This window comes from Rhipicephalus microplus, chromosome X (assembly GCF_043290135.1).
Source record: "Rhipicephalus microplus isolate Deutch F79 chromosome X, USDA_Rmic, whole genome shotgun sequence".
NCBI lineage: Eukaryota > Metazoa > Arthropoda > Arachnida > Ixodida > Ixodidae > Rhipicephalus > Rhipicephalus microplus.
In genome coordinates this window covers 466534485-466550464 of record NC_134710.1, presented here as the reverse complement: position 1 = coordinate 466550464, position 15980 = coordinate 466534485, and the positions used below count along the sequence as shown (strand labels likewise).

Here is a 15980-nt window from a genome sequence, read left to right as displayed (position 1 = left end):
GCCACTCGTGGCCGCAAGTCCCGGAGGTGAACAGCTTCCCAGCGTTTAAGTATGGTCTTGGTGGCGCTGTTGCTTGTGACGTCACAGGAGGGCGTTTCTTCTTTTTGTCATGCTGGTCGGGGCCAGATAGTAGTGGATTGTTGACAGCTTGGTTGATGAGTAACGGCCAGGTGGCTTGGGGCTGGTTGCGCGAGGTAAGCGTCGCTTTCCTATGACAGAAGAAGGCACGTGTTAACAGTATGCCACTCGTGGCCGCAAATCCCCATGATTACATGATTACACTACGCTGATGATTACATCATGATTACACTACGCTGATGGGCCCTCTCAATTTAACCACAGTACTGCACGGATGGGCGTGATCACTGCAGTCACAATTACATTACGCTGACGGGTCCCCACACTCTAACGATGCTACGGCGTTGGCGGGCTCTGTCACCATAGTCACTGCCTATATGGAAAGCTGCGTCTATTGCGTCGAGCTTTCGTCTATTGTAGAAACATTCGTGAAAACAAATGTGAAACGGTCTCGATAATTTTTGTTCAAGCGTTAGAAATTTGGCTTCAAGGTAGTGTATGGAGGACTTTGTTTCTATCTCTTTGATGTCCAAAGTGATTGGAGGTGATGCAAGCTGCCAAGGAAAAAAATTTATATCTGGACGTAACAAATGTTTTTTGTGTTGAAGTGCCACCTCATAAGCTTGCAAGGTGCCACCAATTTGCCCATTTCTTTGAACATTAACCATGTGAACTTAATGGTATTAGCCCGAAATCCTACATGTGCTAAAGCCTGGCAAGCAACCTCAGTTTTCGTAATGGAGATTCATATTACTCCCCTTCTTCTGGTTAAGATTGTTCTTGTGTGCCTTCCAACGAGCATAGAAGCATCAAAGTGCCTAGCCTATATAAATTTTCCAGTTAATTCACAATTGAGGAGAAAATACGTACAATTCACACAAAGGATACTGCATTTGTCAGAATGGCATCTATATATTTGGGCATCTTGTTCTTAGAAGACACTGCATCCATAGACCTGTCTTGTAATTCTTTGTTTCTTTCAGCACATCTAGTGTTTACTGCAAATACTTAACAAGCAAGGTCACCAACTAGTCCAGATGTAGGAATAATTATTGGTAAAGTAACGGGGTGTTGAACAAGCGAGAGTTCATTCGGCGAACGAAAAATTTATTTAGCGCAAGGGCTAACTTAATGCAAACCTGCAATCATAGCGCGTCTTCTTCTTTTCTCTACTCGAGCTCAGTGTCCACTGGCCTCGTTACAATCACCCCCAGGCGACGAGGGAGCCATCCTGGCGACCTAAGGACAGGTGTACACAGAAAGGTCGTGGTACGGCTTGAGCCGAGAGACGTGTACGTAAGGCAAGACTTTACATAACGGCGAATGAAATGTTCATACTGTGCCAGTAGTACCACAGCTGCAAGCGAGTGTATGTTTTTATCACACCAGCGTGGCCACATTGCAGATCATTGTGGAACGTGGCACAGATGTCAGAGCGCAGATGTTGGGGGATGACGAGCAACCGCTTACGGCCGATCGAGCTGTAGTTTCGGCGGTAAAGCAGGTTATCCCAAATAGCGAAGTGTCCTGCTTGACGGCGAAGCGTCCTGGAAACTGGAGCGGGCGTCCGGTTTGAGAGAAAGTCCAAAAGAGAAGAAATCCAAGCGTCTTTGCGTTGCTTCGAAGGCATGTCCAAAATGCTGATGGCCAAGGCAACATTGGTGGAGATAGGCAAGTAGACAGGCTCTGAAGCCAACGGCGAGCGTGACAGGGCATCGGCGTCGGAATGCCCAGGTGGTTGAAATTTCCGGAGCCCTCCACTACGGCGTCTCTCATAATCATATGGTGGTTTTGGGACGTTAAACCCCACATATCAAACAATCGAGGCGTAGCGAGGAGCCATCGGAGTTCCTGAAATGCATCATCACACGCCTGCGACCACGCTGACAAATCAGAACTTCCGGCAAGAAGATTAGTCAAGAGGGTAATAATGAAGGCTAAATTGTGGACGTAGCGCCGTAAGTACGAAGATAGGCCAATGAAGCTTCGGAGCTCTTTGATGGTGGTTGGTTTTGGGAATGCCGCGACTGCATTAAGTTTTGTAAGGTCCGGAAGAATGCCCTCCTTAGAAACCACATGGCTGAGGATTACAAGTTTGCGAGCGCCGAAGTGGCATTTCTTCAAGTTAAGTTGAAGTCCCACCGTGGAGAGGCACGTAAGAACTTGCTCGAGGCGGCTGAGGTGAGTCGCTAGGTCGCTTGAAAATACCACAATATCGTCCAAATAACAGAGGCACATTTTCCATTTCAGACCTCGCAGGATAGTATCCATCATCCCTTCGAAAGTTGCAGGCACGTTGCAGAGGCCAAATGGCATAACGGTGAATTCATATAGTTCGCCCGGTGTTACAAAGGCTGTCTTCGGGTGGTCACCCTCTGCCATGGGCAGCTGCCAGTAGCCGGAGCATAAATCTAATGAAGAAAAGACCTCTGCTCCTTGTAGGCAGTCCGAAGCATCGTCGATGCGAGGCAGAGGATATACGTCTGCGCGTTGTCTTGTTGAGTCGGCGGTAGTCAACGCAGAACCGGATGGATCCGTATTTTTTCTTGACGAGAACAACCGGGGAAGCCCAGGGACTGATGGAGGGCTCGGTGATGCCATGTTTCAACATGTCATCCACTTGTTCGTCGATGGCACGGCATTCAGCAGATGACACACGATACGGACGCTGTCTTAGTGGGGCTTGTTGACCGGTGTCAATACGGTGAACGACCACAGAGGTTTGGGCTAAGCCCGACTGGTCACGATCGAATGAAAAGCGAAAACGGAGTAGAAGATTTATAATTCTTGGCGCAAAGTTGGTGCGAGCTCAGAGTCGATGACATCCGAGAAGACGTCCAGAACATCATTAGGCGCGTTGGTAGGAGTGACAGCACAAATTGAGAGCGAAACCGTAGAGTCTGGTATAATAGCTGGAAGAATGCACTCGTAAGGTTCGTTGCTTCCCAGGCATTCTCCACATAGTAGGAATTATGGGCTGTCAGAGGGATTGCACACATAAATGGCAGCGTGACCGCTGCGAAAAACGATGACGGCAAACGGGAGCGTGAAATTTCGACAACACGCAGATGTGACCGATGGCATAATCAACACAGGCGATTTCGGAGGAGAGGCACGCGACACCAGGGCAACAACAGCTGAGAAAGGCACATTGTCAACGTCAAAAGCCGCAAACACTCTACACGAAGCGCCATCGCCGGGGTCATAGCACGGCACAGATAACGCGAGTTCGGAATGACCATAGTCGACCAAAGCAGTATTTGACGAAAGAAAGTGCCACCCAAGGATAACGTCATGCGAAGGACGGAATAAAAGTACAAATGCGACGATGTACATCGCATCTTGAATGATGACTCGTGCAGTGTACAAAGCTCAAGGCTGAACATGGTGGGACGTAGCTGTCTGCAAAGATAGGTCGGTAAGTTTACTGGTCACTTTCTTCAGGTTTTGGCACAGTTTCTCACTAATTATAGATACTGCAGCTCCAGTGTCAACAAGTCCGTGCACCTAATGCCATCAATATAGAGTTCGATTTCGTTCGAGGGACAGCAGTTAGGTCTTGAAATTTTCGCTGCCAATGCAGTTCTTGCCTCCGGAACTGCGCCCGTCAGTTTCCCCCTCGCGGTGGGTTGTTGCAACGTAACATTGGAGGTATAGATTCGGGACGAAGAGAAGGCGAATGGCTTGAGCCAAATGGTCGGCGACCGGGACGTACGTCTAGAGGTGAATCGGCCAGGAACGGGATATCGCAGCTGAGTGGGCATCTTGTGTGAGGCTTCTGCAATGTCATGGGAAGGGAAACTGCAACAGCGGCAGCGACAAGCTATGTGGCCTGGGATGCCACATGAAAAACATATTGGCCGATTATCTGGAGTGCATCATTGGCTGATGGTAGGGGCACTGTTTGCTGAATAAGGTACCGTAAACGGTCGTCATGCAGGCGGCGGCGTCATATAAATATTCCGAGTTGTTTCGTATACAGCCGGAGATGGGACGGTCAACGGGTGGGCAGGCGGCGTCGACGAATAAATGTGGCGAGATGCTTCGTAAATAGCCGGAGACGATGGAACACGTGGCCGAGCAACAGCGGCTGCATATGTTAGTGGTAACAGATGGTGGAGCCTGAGCTGGCGGCAATGCTTCGGCAACTTGTGATTCAATGACCTGGCGAAGCGAAGGCGACTAGGGTGCCATCGGCTCAGTAGTTCTGGTGATTAGAGATAGCTGCCGAGTGACTTCCTTGCGTATGAACTGCTTTATGAGTGGCATCAACACAGAGTGGGCGGCGGTTTCATGACGATAGCCGAGGGATGAGAGGTCCACGGTTTCTTAAGCAACATAACGTGCGGAAGCGCGCTGCCTAGGCACCTCGGCGACCGTCACCTCGGCCTAGGCACCTCGGCGACCGTCTGGGGACTCTTTGCAGCAAGCATTTGAAATGCATCGTCGTCGATTCCTTTCATGATGTTTTTTATCTTGCCTGCCTCATCCAGAGTCGAATTGATCAGCTTGCAGAGGAAGAGCACATCTTCGATGTAGCTCGTGAAAGTCTCATCTGTTCTCTGTACTCTTCCACACAAGCGCTGTTCAGCACGAAGGCGGCGGACAGCAGGACGGCCAAAGACTTCCGAGAGGGTTTTTGCCAATTCGGACCAGCTACTGAAATCACTTTGATGATTCCTGTACCATAGTTTTGACACGTCGGTCAGGTAAAAACTAACATTTGTGAGCTTATCGGCTGCGTTCCACTTATTGTACGTGCTCACCAGTTCATACTCGGCAATCCAGTTGTCCACATCCAGTTGTCCGCAGAAGACAGGTACAGGTGCGAGATCTGGAGTGGCGGCCTGAGATGGTCCCGTATCAGTCATTGCAGAGGGTCGTTGAAGTGTACGGCTGCGAAGTTTCAGGGTGAGGACCAGTTGTATCCCAGCACTTCCACCACTTGTAACGGGGTGCTGAACTTTTTTTTTTTTCGCCACGGTGGTCTAGTGGCTAAGGTACTCGGCTGCTGACCCGCAGGTCGCGGGTTCAAATCCCGGCTGCGGCGGCTGCATTTCCGATGGAGGCGGAAATGTTGTAGGCCCGTGTACTCAGATTTGGGTGCACGTTAAAGAACCCCAGGTGGTCAAAATTTCCGGAGCCCTCCACTACGGCGTCTCTCATAATCTAATAGTGGTTTTGAGACGTTAAACCCCACAAATCAATCAATAAACGGGGTGTTGAACAAGCAGGAGTTCACTCGGCGAATGAAAGATTTATTTAGCGTAAGGGCTAACTGAATGCAAGCCTGCAATCACAGTGCATCTTTTTTTTTTTCTCTACTCGAGCTCAGTGTCCACTGCCCTCATTACATTAAGTTATTATAGGAAAGTCGAGTGTGTGTATACAGTCTAACCCTGCTACAACGAAACTGACGGGGCGCAGAAAATATTTCATTGAAGAGAAAATTTCGTTGTAGCGAAATTGAAGAAATATAGCTAATCTGATCTAGCAAAACAAAGAAATGTTTACTCCTAAAATTAAAAATATTGTCGGCTGCTTCCTATGCTTTCCCAGCAACGTTACGACGCGATTCACAGTCATGCATAGCGAGACCATGGTGAAAACCATGCTAAGACAACGCCTACAACCGCTTTCGTGAATATACCAAACAGTTGCATTCACACATTCACACCAGGAGCTGTCCGCCATCAAAGTGTATTTGACAACGTCGAGGTGGAGGCAGGTTATCGTGGAGCAGTTACTTTTGCCTTATCCTATGCCATTCTTATCATCTGTCACTGACGGCTAGCTGATTTGCTTGATAACGTGCATGAACAGCTGCTTTGATAAGCTACCTCATTGGCCAAGCACGAATAAAACTATAATCATTGGAATCAGGAAAGGCATCGCTCCACGGTTGTACCGAGCAGTAGCAACAGCTGTGTGAAGGAAACCATAAACTGAGTAACTGAGCTTCAGCTTTGGATAATCTGCAGCTTGAAAGCAAGCCAGTAACAAAAGCAGTGCAGTCTCATTGCCATTGCTGGATGGATGGATGGATGGATGGATGGATGGATGGATGGATGGATGGATGGATGGATGGATGGATGGATGGATGGATGGATGGATGGATGGATGTGGGTGTACCCTTTAGATCAGGCGGCGGCTAATACTTGTTGAACTAACCACTAGATTTATGTTTTTTTCCTTTAAATAGTGAAGTTGAGGACTGGAACTTTGCAGTGAAGGGTTCAATTTTCACTTGTGCGTTGTCTTTAGCCATCAATCAGATAACCTTCTTCTAGTTAATTCTACCCGGTTAAAGTCTATTTTGCCCTCCCTGTCCCTAAACCCCAGTGCTTTGAAAAACTCTGTGCCATCATCCTGAACTATAGGGTGAAGCCCTTTACAGAACATTATCAAGTGTTTGGCAGTTTCCTCCTTCTCTCCACATGCACTGCATACAGTGTCTACCCCTTCATATTTGGCCCGATATGTCTTGGTTCGCAATACTCCCATCCTGGCCTCAAACAGTAAAGAACTACCCCGAGTATTATCATAGATCCTTTTCTTGGCTATTTCCTGCCTACAAGTTTGATAGATCTCTAGTGTGGACTTCTTAATCATGCCGATTCTCCACATGTTAGTGTCCATTTCCTTCACTTTCTTCTTAACCAATAGTTCTTTTTGGTTTGGCCACCTGCTGTTTTCTAAGTATTTACCAGTCAATTTCCTGGTTTGCTTCCTTCATTTTGTATCAACATCATTCATGTACAAGTAGCTGAAAACCTTCCTAGCCTAACGCTCCTCCCCCATTTCTCTCAATCACTTCTCAAATTTTATCTTGCTGCTAGCTTCCCGGCCCTCAAATGATGTCCATCCCATATCACCTTGTACTCCCTGATTTGGTGTATTCCCGTGAGCTCCTAAAGCAAGCCTATCTATTCCACGTTGCTTAATTTCTAATCTTGCTTGAACTTCTGATCTCATGCACAAGACCGCATTGCCGAACGTCAGCCCTGGAACCATGACCCTTTCCATATGCCTCTCACAACATCATACCTATTGTAATTCTACAGTGCCCTATTTTTCATCACGGCTGCATTCCTGTTACCTTAGTTGACACGTATATTTCGTGTTCTCTTAGGTACCAGGTCCCATTGCTTATCCATATGCCCAGATATTTGTATTTATTTGTGAGCTCTAGTATGACTTCCTGTATCCTAAGCTCACAACCTTCATTATCATTAAAAATCATGACTGGTGATTTTTCCTTACTGAATCTGAAATCTAACCTATCTCCCTCATTACCACAAATGTCCATCAATCTCTGAAAATCTTCCTTTTTTGTCGCCTATTAGCACTATATCATCTGCATACATTAATGCTGGTAGTGCCTGATCAATGAGTTTTCCTTGTTTGATGAAAGAGAGGTTGAAGCCAAGTCCACTTCTCTCTAATTTGGCCTCTAATTCTTGTAGGTACGTCATGAATAACAAGGGTGACAGAGGACACCCCTGCCTGAGCCCCCGTTTCACCTCTGTGGGCTTGGATACCTGTTTTTCCCACTTTATAACTAGCTTGTTACATTTATAGATTTCCTTTAAAAGATTAGTGACTCCCTCTTCCACACCTAGTGTGTCCAGTATTCCCCACAAGTCCTCTTGAACTACGCTATCGTACGCTGCTTTGATATCCGAAAATGCTAGCCACAGGGGCCTGAGTTCCTTTTCTGCTATTCCGATGCACTGCATCAGTGAGAACAGATTGTCTTCCAACCTCCTGTTTTTCCAAAACCCATTCTGCAGTTCCCTCAACACCCCCTCATCTTCCATCCATGCCTGCAGTCTTTCCTTTATAATCTGCATCGCCAGCCTGTAGACCACTGATGTCACTGTTATAGGACGCTAGTTGTTTATGTCAGATTTGTCCCCCTTTCCTTTATAGGTCTTGCTCATCCTGCTAAGTTTCCATCCATCGAGGACTTCACCATCGATTATTGTTCTGCTCACTGCCTTTCTCAAAGTCTGTTTAGACTTTGGACCCAATGTCTTTATCAGCATAATTGGAATGCCATCTGGGCCTGTTGATGTACTACTTGGAACCCTCTTCTCAGCCCTTTCCCACTCTCGGTGTGAAAATGGAGCCATTTCGCCACTTAATCCATCCTTGTCTATTGTGGTGCATAAGGCACTTCTTCATGGAAATTTTTCTGTCATCCTTGTTCTTATATATTTAATAGCTTCGTCTCCATCTAGCCTAGCACCTTGAGCTATAGTTATAAACCTCTGCTCTATGCTTGTTTAATTTCTTAGGGAGTTTAGATGGTTCCATAATTTCGTAGCTGCCTTTCTGTCCTTTTTATGTCCTTTTTATGTACTTCTACCAGCCACTGAACACCCTTTCTTCTAATCTTTTCATTGATCAGGAGGGATACTTCCCTTCTAGAACTTAGAAAGATGTCCCATTTTCTTTCGACATCATCTGTCGGTTTACCCCGCTGCTTAGCATGCCTGTGTTTCCTAGAGGCTTCCTGACATTTTGTTATGGCTCTCTTAACTTCCTCATCCCACCAACTCTTGGGCTTGTGTCTTCTTTTCTGTGGTGACTTGTCACGTGCCTGAGCAAGCTCTAGCCCAAACAGTCTAATTAGATTTGTGTATGTCCACACTGTTTTATTATCCTTAGTGATTACTTTCTCAATTTATTTAGTAGCAATTTTTATTTGCCTTTCTGAATGAAAATTTTCCTGTAGTGGCTCGTCTTGTCTCCTTCCCACTTTTGCTGTTCTTTCAAAACTTAGCTTGATATGTTTGTGATCACTACCTAGACTTCTGGAGCCACCTTCATTTATGTGCATTCCCCTGAGCTTATCATACATCCTATGTGACATCAGTGCATAATCTATTGGCAAATGCAGCCTTCCTACCTCCCATGTTATTTGCCCTTCACACTTCTCAGTACTGTTGCAAATGATCAAATCATGCCTTTCACACATATCCATGATCATTTTGCCTGTTGAGTCAGTATACTCACCTATATCTTCTATGTGCAAATTCATATCGCCTAGTATAATTATCTCGCACTCTCCCCTAATTCCTCAATGTCCTTTGATATACACTCCATCATTGCCTGGTTTTCCTCTCTGGCCTTTGCTCCTGTCCACAAGTACACCAAACTAAGGAGTGTCATCTGCCCAGCTACTTTCCCTCTTAATCATAAATGTTCCATGCATCCCTGCTTGACTCTTTGCCAACCCATGCTCTTATGTATGAATGCACCAATTCCACCCCCCTTTTTGCTGCCTTCTGTTCTATTGCAATATTCCCCTACGTAGTCCGGATTGCAAGGTGGTTGCTCCATGTCCCGAAGATGTGTCTCCACAACCCCATATACCATGAGTTCCTCCTGCCTCAACTGCTCTTCTATCTCCTTTAACCTATTCCTGCCACCTTGCATGTTAATATAGCATACGTCTGACTTAGCTCGGCCCTTGTGCTTACGTCGATTTCTTCTCCCACAGACTCCGTGTGGCTTGAATATTTGTGCCCCTTTAGAACCGTCTTTGGCTACACTGTTGGCCTCAGGGCTCTGGGTCCCCCTAAAAAAGCTGTGGCATGACGACCCATTCTATTACCGACCTCCTTGCCTGTCGCACCACTGTAGTGAATGCATTCTTGTGCAAAGGGGTGAGCGCCGGGCTCGTACACATCTTGGTTAACTTCCATTACGCTGAATCCGAGTTGCCGGCTCATACCCTTGATCACACAGTTGGCGTCCACTACCCACCTTTCAATCCCACGAGACTGCCCCCAGACCTCTGGGACTGTGCATATGGTCACATGCACACTCCCAGAGGCTTCTCGGAGCTTACGCATCCCATCCTCTGTCTCTGAAGGTTTTGATCTTTGCCCTTCAACACATCATTGAGCCCAGCTTGAATAATGATGAGATTTTCGCCCTCCATGCTGTTCTCTACAACCTCCTGAGCTTTGGCCAGTGCATCCACCATGCTCTTCCCTGACTGTGCCTCCACCCTGACTCTCCCATCTTCCTCACTGTCTTGAAGACGCCATCCCTAACCCAATGGCTATCGAGCAATGACGGTGCCCCTGCTCGCTGAACAGTGGCGGTTGTTGGTGGTGCTATTGCATGCTTAGACTTCGTTGACGTATTTTCAGGTTCTGAAATTGCATCAAAGTGTCAAACATTGGGTTTCCTGTATAGCAATAAATACCTGAGCCTGGAATCGTATCGTGAAATTTCATTGAAGTGGGACAGCAGAAAAAAAAGTGTTTGTTGTGGTGACAATATTTATGCATAGACTCCTATGAACTGCTGACAGGGGACCGTAAATTTTTGTTGTTGCCGAAATTTTGTTGAAGGAGCGTTCATTGTAGCGGGGTTCGACTGTATGCCAATAGAGCTTGAGCTACTTGCGGTTCTGGATTTAGTTCACTTATTTAAGAAGCTTTCATATAGACATCATATTGATCGATTCCCAAAAAGCATTCGATAAAGTATTTCGCAAAATGTTGCTTGAAAGGTTGTCTTGTTTCTTGGTAATATTCAGCTATTAAAATGGATAGTGTCATTTTTTTTAAATAGACAACAACTTGTTGAATATAATGTTTGCAGTACCAATAAACCAGTGCAATGTGGCATGCTGAAAGATTCACTGTAGGCTTTTTGATTGTTTTATTAACTACATTCGTGAGGTAGATGCCCATTTTTCTCAGCAAATAGGCAAATAGCTATGTAACATTACACAGGGGACATCACTGTGTATAGGAAGATGAGGTCCACTAATAATCAGCAGGAACTATCCCGACTGCGGCGGCTGCATTTCCGATGGAGGCGGAAATGTTGTAGGCCCGTGTGCTCAGATTTGGGCGCACGTTAAAGAACCCCAGGTGGTCGAAATTTCCGGAGCCCTCCACTACGGCGTCTCTCATAATCATATGGTGGTTTTGGGACGTTAAACCCCACATATCAATCAATCAATCAGCAGGAACTAGATAGCCCTTTACAAAAAAGTAGTTATTGGTGCATCAAATAGGAAATGAAACTGAATGCATCGAAAACTCATTTCGTAAATATGACTCGTAAAAAAGACGTTTTCCTTACAGCATTAAACGTGCATGCATTTATTTTGCGCACAACTTGAACTGGGCAATTCATGTTGACAATTTTGCATTAAAGCCCTGCGTAAACTTTGGTTGTTATAATGAAAACTTCACGACACCACCGTAGAAACGAAACCAATGGTATACAAATGACTATTCTTTCAGTACTGACCTACGCAAGTCATCTATGGGAACCCCACACTGAAAAAAATGCACTAAAATGTGAGCGTATACTAAACAAAGCCTTATGGTTCATTTTCAATGCCTATTCTAGAACTCAGGCTATCGGTGAACTAAGTGACAAAGCCAGACTAATAACGACGAAATAAAAAATGCAACTTAAAGGACCCTTGACAGCAAAAGCTTAGCTTACGGCTTTTTTGCATTAATATGTTACATTGCATCTGGTGATGCCAAAACAGAATCTTGAGTGCTCTAATGCATTGTGTAATTAATGCTAGCGTTTTGGAGAATTATTTTGTATCAGTTCGAAATGCCCACCTAAATATCATGGGAAACTAGTGCCCTCTTCGGGGTAGCACTTGAGACCACATGCACTCAAGCTTCAGTGATTCTTAACATGCTGTTTGGAAATAGGGGAACCCAGGAGTAATGAAGAATGAAGCTATGTGGGTGCTTCGAGTGTCTCCCCCTCATAAGAAAGAAAAGCATGCCTGGTGTGAGGAGCCAGATAGATAGGTAGATATGTGGGTTTTAACGTCCCAAAACCACTATATGATTATGAGAGATGCCATAGTGGAGGGCTCCGGAAATTTGGACCTCCTGGGGTTCTTTAGTGTGCACCCAAATCTGAGCACGCGGGCTTACAACTTTTCCGCCTCCATAGGAAATTGGTGTAAGTAGCCAAAATCACCTTGAAAGCAGCTAACGCCAGAGCAAGAAAGGGGACAAACAATAGTCTCTGCCAGGTGCCAGTCATGGTATTGTGCGCACCCCACAAATGTTCTCCGATGCCAACAATACTTGCTTGGCCTCTGCAATATCACGAGGAAGCCTCTGCCTACGTCAGACCACAAAAAATGTCAATTGGACCTGAATATTGAATATTGGAAGAGAAGGATGATGGTGGGACTAGCACATGTAGCGTGCCGGACTGGACTGATCTGGATCCGCCTAGAATGAACATTCGCCTTGATGCAAAGGTGCTCTAGGCGATAAAAGTTGCCCTGTTTTCCATCCTTCCAATGAGGAGGCTTCTTTTATTCTACATTTTATGGTGCCGAGAATCCCGTGATTAATGACACGAGCGACCCGACAACGGAAGGACTTCCACACCAACGAAGATGGATCAGATCAAGGGCAAAAGAGCGACCCAACGTGCTTTGTATACGCGTCTCCATAATGAGGCAAGTCAACTCATTGAATCGAGCCAGTTTAGCACCCAGGCACTTCGAGTTCTGTGCAACTGACTGAAGAATTGCAATGACGGACTACGCGTGTTAAACGAACAACTAGAGGGACTCCTCATGGATGAGTAAGCAGCTTAGGACTACCTATCGGTCTCGCAGTATGAAGACAACACAGCAGCAACATTGTCTTTTCTCTCTTATCAAACTGAACAACTTCAGCCTGAAACAACGGTGGTCCGAGACCTGTCGGTACCAAACAACGGTGCGAACTCTGGTACGAGTGACTCTTTAGGGCTGTTGGTCGGTACTTCAAGGCTACCGAAGCTTTAATTGGTGCATTTCAACGGAGCAGTGCTGCAGTGGCAGCCGTTCTGGGACGTGTTCAAGCACGCCATCCATGTAAATGCCGGGCTGATGAACGTCGAAAGATTTCACTACATGAAATCCCTTTAGGTTGGACCAGCGGCCAAAGCAATCGAGAGAATTCAGGTGAGGGACTTTTCATATGCAGATGCCATTGAGATCCTGACCAACCGCTTCAGCAACATGAGAATCATTGAGCAGAAGTACTTGGAGAACCTTAGAACACTCAAGCCTGTACGAAGTTCCACTGAGATGACCGCCATTAGGAATTGCCTAGATACTGTGACCATAAATGTGAGAGGTCTCAAGGCACTTGGACGATCGGAGGTTTCATACGCTGCAATGCTTCTCGAGATTCTGACCAAGGTGATTCCCAATGACATCGTGGTGGAACACTACAAGCCCAGAACTCACCAGTGAGACCCAACGAGACTCCATTGGCAGAGACGGAGCTACATCAGCTATTGGACCATCTGTGGCTGGAGGTAGAAGCCCGTGAGAAAAGCGGGCAACACGAATCCTGTGTTCACGACACACCTGAAAGAAGGCGTGACGGGGGTCGCAGTGCGATGCCTATCGCTTTGGTTTTGCACAGCGACTCTAAACCGACAGGTACTTATTTTTTCTGCCTTTCAACGACCCTTGCTACGGAGGCATGCACTTTTACTTTAAGTCTGCATGAGAAGAGCTGTCTGGCCTGATCGGGCAGATGTTTCAAGTGCACATTATCAGGTCACCGCTCGAAAGATTGCCGACGCAACATACGATGCGCTAATCGTAAAGGGAAGCATGCAACAGCTGGTTTTGACTCCAACTATGCGCGAACGAAAAAATCGAGTCAACGCCCTAGCTCAAGCGTGCATGCTACCACATAAGCGTTTCCAGACAGCTTGTTTAAGACTGAAGTATTGTTGCAGATATTTAGAGTATGGGCTCTTGTAGACCACAGTTCTTGCTTTATAAGGGGAGTTCTCGATAACAGAAGTCAAAGATCGTTCATTAGGCAAAATATATCTCGAAAACTAAGTTTGCCGATACTGAAGATGCCCCGCAGGGGCGTCTGTGCAAGCAGGCGTTTGGTGTGTAGCGACACCACGGACCCGAGCTGATGTAGTGGTTTGGACTCCCTCCCACGCCTAGCAAAGCGTGGCTTTGCTGTGTCCGGGGAAAAGGGGATCCTGGGGGTTGAGTCGACGCCGGGTGATTGGACCTTTAAGGCCCCCCGGCAGAGTCAACACACCCCTTTGGCCCCGGCTTCACGTAGATGGCACCCCTGGGCTGACCCACCCAGGGGAAATCAGCAGTCGCCTTTTCCTATCTCTCTCTCTACATCTTCGACTTTATCTCTCACTTTTTATCTGTCCTGTCTACTACTCTCTTCTGTTTACTTCCAAACTTCCTGGCGGCTAGGGTTAACCTTGTGCATATAGCCTACCTTGGTCTAGGCACATTGTGTTATAGTAGCGTTTTACGGCTGGCGTTTGCAGGTTTTAGCATCCGCAATCTTGTAGCGTCTCCTCGTCGGGCTCCATGGTGGGTGGCCGCCAATGCTTCTAAAGAAAATTAAACAGGCATGCATAGAGCTTTTTTCTTGTTAGGTGATCGTACCGCCTTGAAGCGCGTACGCACCGAAGACTGGCTTTTTCAACTGATCGAATGAAAATTTCCCTCATTTTCATGTTATACATAGTGAGAAAAGTGGCAAGCGAGCCAGAACTGTATCCCCCTTTGTATTAGCAAGGTGTCTTACAGAAATTCTTGGGGCCAGGGTACAAAGTTACCGAAACGGCCAGTGCAGACCTCCTCCTCGAAGTTCGAGAAAAAGAACAGTTTGAGAAGCTACAGAATCTTTCAACTTTTGGTGACACTCGGATCACTGTAACACCACACAGATTAATGAACACAACTCGTGGAGTGGTATCTGACACTGATTTACTTGGCCTGACCGTGTCAATAATTATACCAATAATGGGCTGGAGAACATTCGGCAAGCACTCTCAAATTATGACAGGTAAATTGCCACTATCCCTTAAGAGGAAGGTATATAACAGCTGTATCTTGCCGGTACATAGCTACAGAGCAGAAACCTGGAGACTTACAAAGAGGGTTCAGCTTAAATTGAGGACGACGCAGCGAGCAATGGAAAGAAAAATGGTAGGTGTAACCTTAAGAGACAAGAAGAGAGCAGAGTGGATTAGGGGACAAACGGGGGTTAAGGATATCATAGTTAAAATCAAGAAGAGGAAATGGACATGGGCCGGGCATGTAGCGCGTAGACAGGACAACCGCTGGTCATTAAGGGTAACTAACTGGATTCCCAGAGAAGGGAAGCGGGTTAGGGGGAGACAGAAGGTTAGGTGGGCAAATGAGATTAAGAAGTTTGCGGGTATAAATTGGCAGCAGCAAGCACAGGATCGGGTTAACTGGCGGAACATGGGAGAGGCCTTTGTCCTGCAGTGGACGTAGTCAGGCTGGTGATGATGATAACTTCAAATCTTTTTTTTTTTTGTGGTGTGAACGGGATGTATTTGAATATGTTTTTTTTTTCATCAGTAAAGCTCTCACAGAGAACTATTGCTGTTTCTGAACATGGCACATTCTTTTATATGGTAATTCTTCCATGGAGTGGCAATATTTTAGTGTGCTAGAAATGCTTCGTGAGCAAAATAAAGGAGTAGTGAGCTGTAGCATAAAGACTAATGTACGCAGCAATGTCCACGGGAGGTGTTGCAGATGATGATGTAGCAAATAAGGAGGTCGACATTGTTTGAAGTACAAATATTAGATAGAAAGAAGCCTTGGAGAAGAAAAATAGTGATCTATATGGCTTATCAGATAATGAAAGAAACAAGAGAATTGTGCTCTTGTGAAAGAGCTTGAATCAGAAGAACAAAAACTGATGAAAGACACTCTATGCTTCGTGGTCTCTATACTACAGCAACAGATGGGATCCTTGAAATAGGAAAAAAATTTCTGGTGCAAATAAGCCAGCTTTTCTCTTTGAGATGCGCATTTATTGTATTTTATTAGTGTATTTCTTGTGAAGAATGATTTCAGC

The 15980-nt window shown here is 46.1% G+C and overlaps 1 protein-coding gene across 8 annotated transcripts in view; it reads left to right on the top strand.

The window, feature by feature from the left end:
• The window catches only part of LOC119160829 (uncharacterized), an 82494-nt gene that overhangs the window by 13604 nt on the left and 52910 nt on the right, over positions 1-15980 (top strand). The gene's annotated exons all lie outside the window — the stretch shown is intronic.